Genomic DNA, 12,173 nt, shown 5'->3' on the forward strand with positions numbered 1-12,173 from the left:
AATTACAAATAGCTTCTAATTATTGATAAGGCTTTGACAGGCATTCTCCAATGGTCATATTATGGGGTTTATTGACCTTCCTTTACCTATTTTCTACTTTCAAGATCCTTTCGGGGCCATCACTGGCCTGTCAATACCTGTCCAGATGTGTACCTCAACTCTTCATTTCCCATCAAACTTAATGAAGAAATGTTTATCTGCACTTTATATAGAAATTTTAGTGTTATACTTCCATATGATTGAATGGGGCACAGTCATGGATCATGCCATAGTTTTAAACTGCTGAAGCAAGGTTGGGGCTTGCTGTGTTAACGGTACTTTGAGCCCAGTAATAGTCCTTACTCCAACTAGCTTCCCAAACAACTTTTCCTTCCAGATTGTCACAAGGACTCAACATTTCATTTTCTTTTAAATAAGTCCTTCCAGTTTTAGGCACAAGGACTAGAGCACAATTAGATATGCCACAGGATATATGACAGTGGGCTTAGCCCATGAAAGGAGGTTTACTTGTATATGGTAGGCATTGGAAAAATTAATGTAGTGGATGCAAACTAATGGAGAATGACTACAAACCTTATGGACAAGCATAGGCTAGGTATGAGTGGGATTTATTTAATAATGCAGCGTTCCTCAATGCCAGTCCAGATGTAGTTACACATTTTTGTTTTATAAAGATTACCCTACATGCTCTAGATATCCAAGTTATCAACAGATCTCGCCTAGTTCCCAACATATGCCACTGAGTGACTTCGGTTTTGAATTGCACCGCTGATTTTTTTTTTAAGTTCTCATGGGCTCATTGAAAATTTGTATGATTTGCAAGGTAACAATGGATTTAGGATTAGTAGATCCATCAGCAGGGTAATGAAGGATGAAAAATCCGAAGGTAGTGAATGAAGGCAATCTGAAGAGGTTTGAGAAGGTGAAAACAAGGTTGGAAGACAGAAATCAGATGGCTGCAAAAGACTAAAATTACAAACAACAGAAAAATAAACTTTGCGCAAAACGAGAATGGACAGGATGAAAATGCAACTAAGCTAACAACAAAATAAAAGGAGTCCTAACCTACTCAATAGGTAACCACCGTGCGTGGCTACTGGAAGTATCTTTTGAGGTGTTGGCCATTAACAGGGAGTTTTTCAGTTTCTCCCTATAAAATTTTCAGTCTGTAAGTTCCCTGACCAATTTTTTCTTTAATTTGGAACGGGCCCAGCCATAAGTGCTGAAAATTTGTGTGTTCACCTTTCAACTTACTCAGCCTGCCCTAGTTTAGGACTAGCTCTCCGTTTCCTTTGGGATAATAGTCTGATGTGTGCCTTATGCAGAGTGGTTTATTGGTAGCAAATCCAGTCGATTTTAGAGATGAAAGGTAAGAAGAATTATCAAATATGAGAGAAAAAAGGATGTTGAACCTGTTGATAATAGATTTCTCCATAAAAGATATTACCTCATCCTCATTAACCTTCCGAAGCGGGATGGCTTTGGTCCATTTGGTGAAGTGGTCAGTTACCATGAGTATATACTTACACTCCTTTTCACCATGAATGTATTTTTGAATGACTTTCCGCAATGCAGGAATTCAGGGATTTGATTATCACCTTTGAACACTTGCCAATTTGAGATGTCATCAGGTACGAATGGTCTAAAAATTAATTCAACATAAAATTAATTCTTGTTCACTGTTATACTAGGCAAAATTTTTGCAGCCATACCAGCCATCTGATCGACATCTTGGTTTTTCCCTCGATGTATGTATGAAATATTAAAAGCATCAAAACTGTCAATTAAGCTCCATACCTCATGTTGGTACCTTACTATGTGTGGCGAACTGTAGCGCATCCTTTTGCTTACCTAGTCCACAATTATCTGCGAGTCACCAAAAACTTTAAGATTTTTCACTTTCATATCAATGGCCCTTTTGAGGCCCTGCAGCACACCTTCACATTCTACCATGTTGTTGGTGCACGTGAACTCCAACCGGTTGGCCATCAAATGTTGGTTCCCTTACGTGTCAATGAGAACATTTCCAATGCCTGTGCCTCCAAGGTAGTTAGAGTCATCAAAATAGGGTGCCCAAAAAATAGAATCTAATGTTACATTCAATGAACTACATCTTACAAAATTATTCCTACCTTCTACTATAATACAAGATGATTCATTAGTTGGATCATGTGGGAGAGCTTCCAACTGCATGTTTGTCACAGTTTCTTCAACTGTTTCTACCTGGAATTCTCCGAAACAGGTTTCGGTGGTACAAGGTCGAAACTATAATTCCCAAGGATGGAGTCAGTAAACATTACAGGTTCATTGGGGCTGTTTAGTTCCGTTATCACATACTTCATGTATCTTTCTCAATCAACTCTCAGCATATCACCTTTTCACCTCTGAGGCAACATGAAATAGGATGAATCAGTTGAGAAATATCCATTCAGATTTGATGACCAATCCCTACTGAGCAACATTCCATAAACCTTGGGTATGTTGACTACCACTATATCAACGACTTGTGTGTACTGTGGTTTAGCAGCCATCCGAATCAACACATCTTTTAACTCCACAAGTACTTTCACATTTGTTTTGTCCAATTGCATAATTTGGGTTCCAGCTCTCTCGGGTATTACATGCAGTCTTTTAGCAACAACATAAGGCATAACAGTGGATGAGGCATCAGAATCTACCAAGAAATTGTGTATATTCATGTTGAAGATTTCAAACGTGATAAGGAAAGGTGGAGTCATGGATTTTGATTTCCTCCCTATCATGGTTGCACTGACATCTTGGGGGTTTCGATTCATTTTTGACAGAGTGGCTTCCATAGTTGATGGCTTTTGGGCTGTTTTGGGGGTACTAACAGGTTTGGATGCCGACATCTTGGTTTGGCTACTCAGATTGGTAGGAGGTTTGCAATTCCTCTCATTCATATCTTTCAGGAGTAGATCCCTTTGCTGCATTAATTTTAGCAAATTGAAGTATGTTATATTAGCCGTAGATTTCTTAAGATCATCTAAAATGTTGTAATCAATGTTATAAACAGGGTAGGGCAGAGTAAACATACCAGTTTTGCTATTCTTAGGCAGGAGTTTACCAATTTAGGTCATCTTCGTTGTAGCCGAATACGTATTCTCTTTCTCTAGATAGTTCACAACTGATGTTCTCTTGGAATGACCACTAGGTTTACCCTTCTCAATAGGGACCTTGGGAGTGGATGCCTTCAAATGGCAAGTATATTTCTTTGTCTGGTCTACAAGCTTCATGGTGCCTGTAAGTGGCCCTTTGCTTCATGTGTGGATTTCATTAGCATTTATTTCTGTCGTGCTACCTCCTTCATCGTCATCGTTCTCATTAGTGTAGAAATCCCATAGTACATTGATTTGAGATTCTTCATCCGAGGGTTATTTTACCTGGTACTCTTCCTCATCTTCTTGTTCTGGTTTGAGCTCCACTATAGGTTCTTCTTTGTTAAGGAGCGATCCAATAAGAGCTAGCTCTTCCATGTTTAAAGTTGCTTCATTGGGTGGAGAAGGCAGTGCAAGTGGATTATGACTTCCCTCTATCTTCTTACGATAGAAAGGTTTGAAGGGTGTTCTTCTGTTATACTCTCCTCCACTCCTGCTTGTACTCTCTCCAGGATTCCTTTTCATATCAATGACTGCATTTTTCAGCTTCTTAATGATCCAACGCAAACCTTCTACATCTGTGGTATCCTTTTCCTTGGTTTCATCCCCTTCGTTATCACTCCCATTACTCTTCTTAGATGCTTGAGAGGCTTTCTTTTCTCCTGTTGTAGGGTGGCATGTTGTGAGACTGAACCTTTCATTCTCGACTTTTACTACTTCATCAATATCACCTTGTAAGGTCTGTGCATTACTCCTTTTGACCCACATTGCAATAGGGACAGGGAGAGCAACAATGTAGAATTTCATGAGCACCTCTTCTGTAGGTCTGGCGGTGGTCGGGATTCTGTTGAACAAGGTGTTGAACCGGATATTAAAATCATTAACCTTTTCTTTGGTTTCCATTTTCAAATGGGATAGTTCTAGGACTAAGACAGCAAGGGTTTTGTCATCGCCATACTTGTCTAAAAAGGCTTGTTGAAAGGTAGCCCATGAGGTGATCAATCCGGTTCTCAAGCGAAAGTACCGTGTGGAAGCTACACCAGTCAGGGTAAAAGGGAATAGGCGACATACTATTTCTTGATTAGATACCCTCAGCATGTGCACGACCAGGAAGAATGAATTAATATGGTTTTCAGCGGTGTCTCCCCGCTTAGGGTCGAATTTAGGCAGTACCTTTTCTACATTCTTGGGTAAGGGATGCTGCCGCCCAGGTATCGCTATGACATCATGAGCGAGCTAGGGCGGTAGTGCTCTCAGAGGAGGTGATAGTTGGTTTCCACCCTGTGGAGGAATATTAGCCATATCGACGATAGGGATGTTCTGGTTGAGGGCTTCTTTGTTAGGATTTTCCAAGTCAGGTCAAGGATTGTCTTCAGACGGGGAATCCTCAGGGATTTCTTCCCAAGGAGAGCTGATACTTTGCAAAGAATAAAGCATAATATCTTCAAGAGAAGGGGTTGCAGACGTTTCTTCATTTATGTGATAGATCCTTGGCTTTCTTTTTGCTATCGGAGGTAATGACTAAAAGATAGGGAGCTATGATAGGGAACAAGCATAAGCCAGAGTAAGTCTTCTGACTAGTTGTTCTTGAGCGATAGGATACTCCCACAGTGTCTCTTCTTCGAAGTGAGTCTTTTTCGAATTATAGGAGGGGTCTTTTCGACCTTCACAATCCATTTATTAATCTTCTTGAATCCATGCGTGGCACTTGTAGATGAAATCTTGAAAATATGTGGATTGCGGTTCATGCCCTCCTTCTAGCGCCAATATGTTGACATGGAGAATGTTCGCTATACCAATAAGGGGAGCTAACCTGATCACAAGCCCCAATTAGACCTACTTTCATTTGGAATGGCTAGTTCCAACGAGTTTTAAGGGACCTCATAAACTGTTAAATGTGTTGATAGATTGCTTTTAGGAGGAAGACTTCAATTAAATCAACAAAATAAAATAGCTAACCTCTATGTATTAAATCATATCTACACTACTTCTAACTACTATAATCTAGTTCTAGCTATCCTAATCTATCCTGTAGGAGCATGATGAAAGAGAGGTTAAACATCATATATAAATCCCAAGTCTAAAAGAATCAATTATTGGTTCACATCAGAACAAGGCTACATCAATTCTAAATTGCAATCCAATCACTCATACAAGAATACACATTCCTTTTATGGAATTAAATCTTGCAATTGATGTTTAACATAGTTTCAAACCAGGGACTGCTCATGAATTAACTATGATGAAGAATCACATTCAAAAAACCAAAGCTAATCATAAACTGTAATTCATCAATGGGCACAAACACAAATCACATTCATATTTATGCTCACAACAACATCCTGATTCTTAACATATAAAGAAGAGGAAAATCAATTTGAGAAAAGGCTCCTTCTCTGACCTAAACAATCTTCCTTACTCACAATAAACAAACAATGTTTTTCCAAATGAGAAAGCCCTACTCTCATCTACGGAGGTAATATTTACGCCTTCAGGAATTGACCCCCCTGTCTCCCCTGACTTTTCCACTCCCCTCTCTTTTCACTACATGGATCAAAAAATGTACAGAGGAGAACGGTCAATCAGATTGTTGACACGTCGAATCCACCTTTGTTGGAGCGTCCTTCTTCAATGGGTGTTGATGAAATAGAGAATGGTTGTGTATCATTTTGTTGCACCTGTGTGGAGTGGTTATTATTCCCTATCATTTCTTGGAGGAAACTGAAGATGTCGTGCCCATCATCCCACATCTGGCATGCTTTGAGGTGTTTCTAGAGGGAGTGACATCTTATGGATCAGTTTTGTGCTTCCCTTTTGACATATAGCATGCCTTCATTATGCATTATGGCGGTTCCTACCCCTTTCTGTAGGTTTCGCTTTTGTAGTATCGACACTGGGGGTGCAGAGGTGTCATCTAGACATACAACACATTTATCTGCTACTGGATCCACTCGAACTCACTTGTAGAAATAATTCATATTAGCCTTATGATTACGAACAAATGATAAAAACACCCAAGAACATCTCTTGCCATCATTGAAAAATGATAAGGCGTAATGAAATTAAAAGAGCGAGTGTGAAATAAACGGCCCCTAGCTCAATTGAAGTTGTGCTATGACGAGTCGTAATCGTACATCCCAATGGGACATCATATGCATCACCACCCCTATCGGATTTCTTTTCAAAACCAATACCATAACATCTTACCGGAAACACAGTAATACACGGAAAAGACCGCATTTGACCACAAGGCCAGATTTCAAAATTAATACGCCCAGATGCATAGTTATCGGCAAGTCCGCTTCATCGCTTCGAGCCTTAGGCATAAACACTAGACTCCGCCAATAGTGATTTAGCAATGGGGAAGGCGGACCCAATAACATATATATTCTACTTGATAAGATCAACAGGTCCGCCAAATCGCATATCATAATGTGCATAGGCCTAGGACTCCGCCGATTGCGATATGCGACTCGGCTGGACCCGATATATATATCTATATATATATATATATATATATGTATATATATATATATATATATATATATATATATATCTATATATATATATATTGTATTTAATAAAGCGGAAGGTCCACCATATCGCATTGCATTTTATAAATGATCCCGAGCTCCGCCGATATGTGATATGCGATGGGGCTTCGGACCCGAAATGAATGTGTTATGTTTAATGGGATCAGTGGGTCCTCCATATTGCCGCACACTTTATGTTCAAGCCTTGGGACCCCACCGATTGCGATATGTGAAATGCTCCGAACCCAAAATTATATGTATTCTGGTCAATAAAGCCATCGAGTCCAGTGTATTATGGTATGCATTATGTGTTCAATTTGCATGTGATAAGCGAAAAGGGGAAATTGGGCATGGTTTCCAGGTATTTTCATTATAATGAGTTATAATGGGAATAAAGATGCGATGGGAGGTTTTGAGGGGTTGGAAAAATCCCAATGAGGATATGAATGAAGGGCTAAGAAAGGATTGTAGATGAATCATGTGGCAGGGATTTATAAAGGAGGCCTTAACCATTTAAAAATTGAAGATTTGACTTGGCCAAGAGTTAAAATCCCTGGGATAAAATAGAACATCCAAAGGGGTGCAAGATCAACTTCTAGGGGACCCATTCAAAATTGATTATCAGGGAAAATTTTAATAGGGTTGTGGTTGTGGTCACAACAGGGTCAGAGGAGTGAATTGACTCATAAATATCTAGATATTTACTCCTAGATCTACTGAAGAAAAGCAAGGAAACATCTCAAGTTCGACCTATTTGGGGGATTTCTAATCCTAATGAAGGAGGCAAATGGGAAAGAGATGAAAATCATGGCAACGTCATTGCTTTTACCCTAAGGAACTCATGGAGCAACTTGGCAACACTAACTCAATTGCTACATAAGCAAAGCTAGGGCTATGGTGATGGAGGTCAGATCATTTGAAAGGATAGCATACTTTATTGTCGAGCATTGTCTCAAATCATAAGTTGGTAAGAAGGGAGAGAGAGAGAGAGAAACTGGAGGGGTAAGTGAAGGATGATGCAATAGATGATTGTAATCACTCTTCCGACATTAATATAGAACTGTAGTTGTACTGTCTACTCCATGGTATTGGTACTATCATTCATTTAATTGTTTGTCCAATACCTTTTAGCATGAGTACCTTAGTTATGTGTAACTAGATGTTCTTTTATGTATTCATGTATTAGTTATTAGAGTTGTATGGTGTGATTATGCTAGTCTCTTCTATGTGCAGGACTTGATCTGGAGCCGGCTCAGGGAACTTCCACCTAGCTGCATTGTGCTTTCCAACAAATCTACACGGAGGCTTGATGTAATCTATTTGTCCTACTTCGATAGTTAGTTATTTTTTATGAACATGCATGTAACTTTGCGACAGTTGTAGATAATCATAGGGTTTGCAAAAGGTCCTGGGAATACCTTTGAGGGTATCTCCATTCTCCATACACCATGCATTTTATCCTATAGCAAAGTGATCTTCTTCTAACACAAGTATTTGCATGAGGCATTCTTCCATTATATCCTAATCTGCAATCTCTATGACTGTATAAATCCTCAAATTGGGCATGATGTACTCCATTGGCATCACTTCCTCTTGTCCATAAACCAACCTAAATGGTGTTTGTCTAGTGAATTTCTTAAAGGTAGTTCTATATGCCCAAAGAACAACTGGTATGCAAACATCCCAATTGGTCCTATTTGTAGTACAAATCTTTGTCAAAGAATTCTCCAGGAATTTATTAAAGGCTTCAACTGTGCCATTTTCTTAAGGATGATACGATGTGCTTTTCTGATGATACATTTCGAATTATTCAAGCAAAGAAGCAACTATTTCATTCAAGAGATGCGAACATTATTGCTCATCAAAATATTAGGACAACCAAACCTAGAAAAAATGTATTCAAATATAAACTTCACAGCTATAGGCATGATGCAATCCATTATGGGCTACACCTCAGCCCACCTGGTCAAGTATTTTGTCACCATAATGAGGTATCATGCTCTTGTCCTCTTTCCCGGTGGCTGAATAGGTCACACAAAATCTATTTCCCTTTATCGAATGCCTATAATGAAACTTGTAGGTTTAGAGGTAATTCATCCCTCCACAATGGCTTCCTAGTCCTTTGACAAACATCACATGCTCTAAAATATTCCTTAGAATCCTTGTGCATAGTAGGCCACCATAACCCAACGTGTAGGATCTTCTGCATAGTCTCTCTTCCAGCATAATGTTCTCCAGCAACTCCTCCATGTGCTTCAGCGAGGATACTTTGTCATTCATAATCCAATACATACCTATGTAGAACTTCATTCGATCCCATTTTATACAAGTGCCCTGCAATGACAGGAAAATCGCAGCCCCGACCACCAGTTCTTTCTTCTGCTGCATCGTATATCCATCAAGAGTTGTACCTGTAGATATGAATTGGATTATATCCTCAAAATGTTCACCTGCAACGTACACAACAAAGAGCTGCACGTCAAGCAATCCTTCATCAAGACTTGTAGGTTCTTCTCCATTCTCAATCCAAGAAAGGTAATCTAGTCCAACATTTAATCTCCCTAGCTTGACACTTAAATCAAAGTCGTATTCCTAAAATAGCAGTAACCACCTACAAATTCCCCCCCTCCCCCCCCCAAACATAGGCTTGTTGACCAAGTAATTCAAAGCAGAATGGTCGATGTACATTTTGAAGTGTGCACCCAACAAATAATGCCTGAAATTCTAGAGTGCATACACCATTTCCAACCCTTCACACTCCATGGTCGAGTAATTATTCTCCACCCTAGACAATTTTCTTCTTGCAAATGCAATTGGGTGGTGGATATCTCCTATGCATGTTTGGGTTAATACTTCTCCTAATGCTATGCATGACGCATCTACATGTACATGGAATTCTTTCTTGCAATCGGGGAACACTAGAATAGGTGTTGTAGTCATTATTTCCTTCAACACATCTAAGCTTTTCTGGCAATCATCATCCCAACAAAACGTCGTATCCTTCTTCAATAATTTTTCCATGGGTGCAATGATCTGCACATATGCCTTGATGAACTTCCTATAGTATCTTGTATGGCCCAATGTTGCACGCAACTGTTTTACATTCCTTGGAGGCTCTAAATTGATAATCACTGAAATCTTAGCAGGGTCCACCATCAACCCTTTCTTACAAACAATGTGGCCCAAAGGTATCCCATATGGTACGCAAAATATGCATTTCTTCAAATTAAGGGATATCTGGTACTTCCTACAAGTGTCATGCATTAGGTGAAGACTCGGAACATTCCTTTTCAGTGACCCAAACACCATCCAATCATCAAAGTAAACCTCCAAAAACTTATGAAAAAATTCTTTAAAGGCTGCGACTACCACCCTAGAAAATATTGCAAGGACATTCTTAAGTCCAAAGGGCATAACTGTATGCTGAAAAGAGCCCCATTTTGTGGCAAAGGTAGTCTTACTTCGATATTCTGGCGTGATCTTGATTTGGTGATATCTTGAGAACCCATCTGTAAAAGAGTAGGCTTCTTGACCTCCTACGTTTTCCAATACTTCATTTGTGAATGGCGTAAGTAATGGATCATGTACACAAGCATCATTCAACTTACTTAGATCTACGCAGATTCAGATTTCACCCTTCATCTTCTTCTCCTGAACCACCATAGGACTAACCCATTCTGATTCTTCTATAGGATCATTAATCCCTGCTTCAAGCATCTTATCTATTTCTTCACGCACTTTTTCTTTGTATTTAAGATTCAACCGGTACGGGTGCTACTTTATCGGATTCACATCTAGCTTTAGATTGATCTTCATAACACCCAAATCAACTATTATCACCTTCAAATCAGGATTTTTTTTTGGAAACAAGTCCTAATATTCCTGTAATAGATCTTTGACTTTTTCAACTGTGTCCTTATCCAAGTAATCACCTATATTGGCAAACTTTGGCTGTGCTTCTGATCCAATGTTCACTTTCTTGGTTTTAAATGGTTTGGAGATGTTAGGAAATTATACCTTAGGCTCGATGACTTCACTTTGTCCCTCTGAATCAGGGATACTCATATTCCTGGGGTCCTCGTCTTCTTCTATGGTAACATTGTAGCATTCCAGAGCATGCCGCAACTACGTACTCCAATCTGGTTGTAGCCATGTGACAGGCTCTATAGGCATTTTGAATATTACAGCCTTGATTTCTTGTAATCCTTCATCAATACATTTGAATCCGTCCTCAAAACTAAATGTTAACAAAAATCTTTCCTTCATAACGTCCCACTCCACAGTGTCGCAGCTCTGTTTCTAGATACCAGTTCATCAGAATAGTATCCAAAGTGTGGCATAATATAGGCACCCATTCAGGCTGTGGTTCCTCTCCCCATGCATTCATCTAATGAGCTATATGCTTGCTCGTATCATCCTTCACTGTATATTTTTCAACAATGTGGGTATTGCCATATCCAAGAAACAACTTCATCATCCTTCAGTATGCCTTCTAGTGTATAAAATTGTTCTTATGTGTACCCCACCATCTGGCAAGCGTAGCTCTCAGCGTGATGTCCAATGCCTCGAACCGATGCTCCTCTGGTACATCCCTTTTAGATATATCTAGAAACAAATTTACATCTTCTAACACATCATAATAAGGTAAATTGCGTACCTCAGTAGATATACACCCAGTGATTTAGTAAGTCAATTGCATCACAACGTTGATACTTCATGCAATCTATTCTACCAATGCTCGAGCTCCTCATATGAATCTGAGTTGCAGGAGTTGTCCTTTTCCAAAGTAATTTTCCCATCTGCCGTAGGGTTGATCCAATCCTCATTTCGCGTAGTAAGCTTATAGATCTGCTCAATATCATCCTCCTCATAGTAATCTTGGACTGGTTCAGTATACCGCACACCCTCGACTGGATCTAATGGAACAATGACTCTCAATTCCTTCTTCTCAAACATCATGTTGTGCTTCTTTAGGTTGATGACCGCATTCATATCAAATGCCCAATCAATTCCAAGAAGTTCCAAGTAGAGATTACTATCATCCACTATTTTGATTACCTCAAAATCAACTATAGCGCGCTCCTCTTCAATGTCTACAGTTACTCCATGTAAGCGCCCCATAGGAATAATCTTTTATTGTTTCATCATTCGCAGCTGAACAGGGGACTACTGTAGCGCTAACTTTCCCATTTATTCCCAGGTATGTTTTAGGAAAAACATTCACATTAGATCCCAAATATAGGATCACCTGGTCCATTTCAAATTCTTTGTTTTGTGCTATCAATCTCATCTCCCGACCATTCCTTTTCTTACCCTTGTCTACTTTATGCACTGTGCAGTGCTCAGGCAGTGACTTACCCTTTCCAATGCAATTATCTATCAACTCTTGCAGCCATTCTATAGCTTTTTGGTCCCTTAGGAGCTTCATGCAATTTTGTAAGGAGGATGTTAACACTGAAGGATCTATTTCTTGTGCACCAATGACCTATTCAGGCTTCTCTGTTCATGCATTTTGAGTCTTTGA

This window comes from Pinus tabuliformis, chromosome 3_2 (genome assembly GCF_031772625.1).
Source record: "Pinus tabuliformis cultivar Carrire ecotype Pingquan chromosome 3_2, CPIR1, whole genome shotgun sequence".
NCBI classification, from domain to species: domain Eukaryota; kingdom Viridiplantae; phylum Streptophyta; class Pinopsida; order Pinales; family Pinaceae; genus Pinus; species Pinus tabuliformis.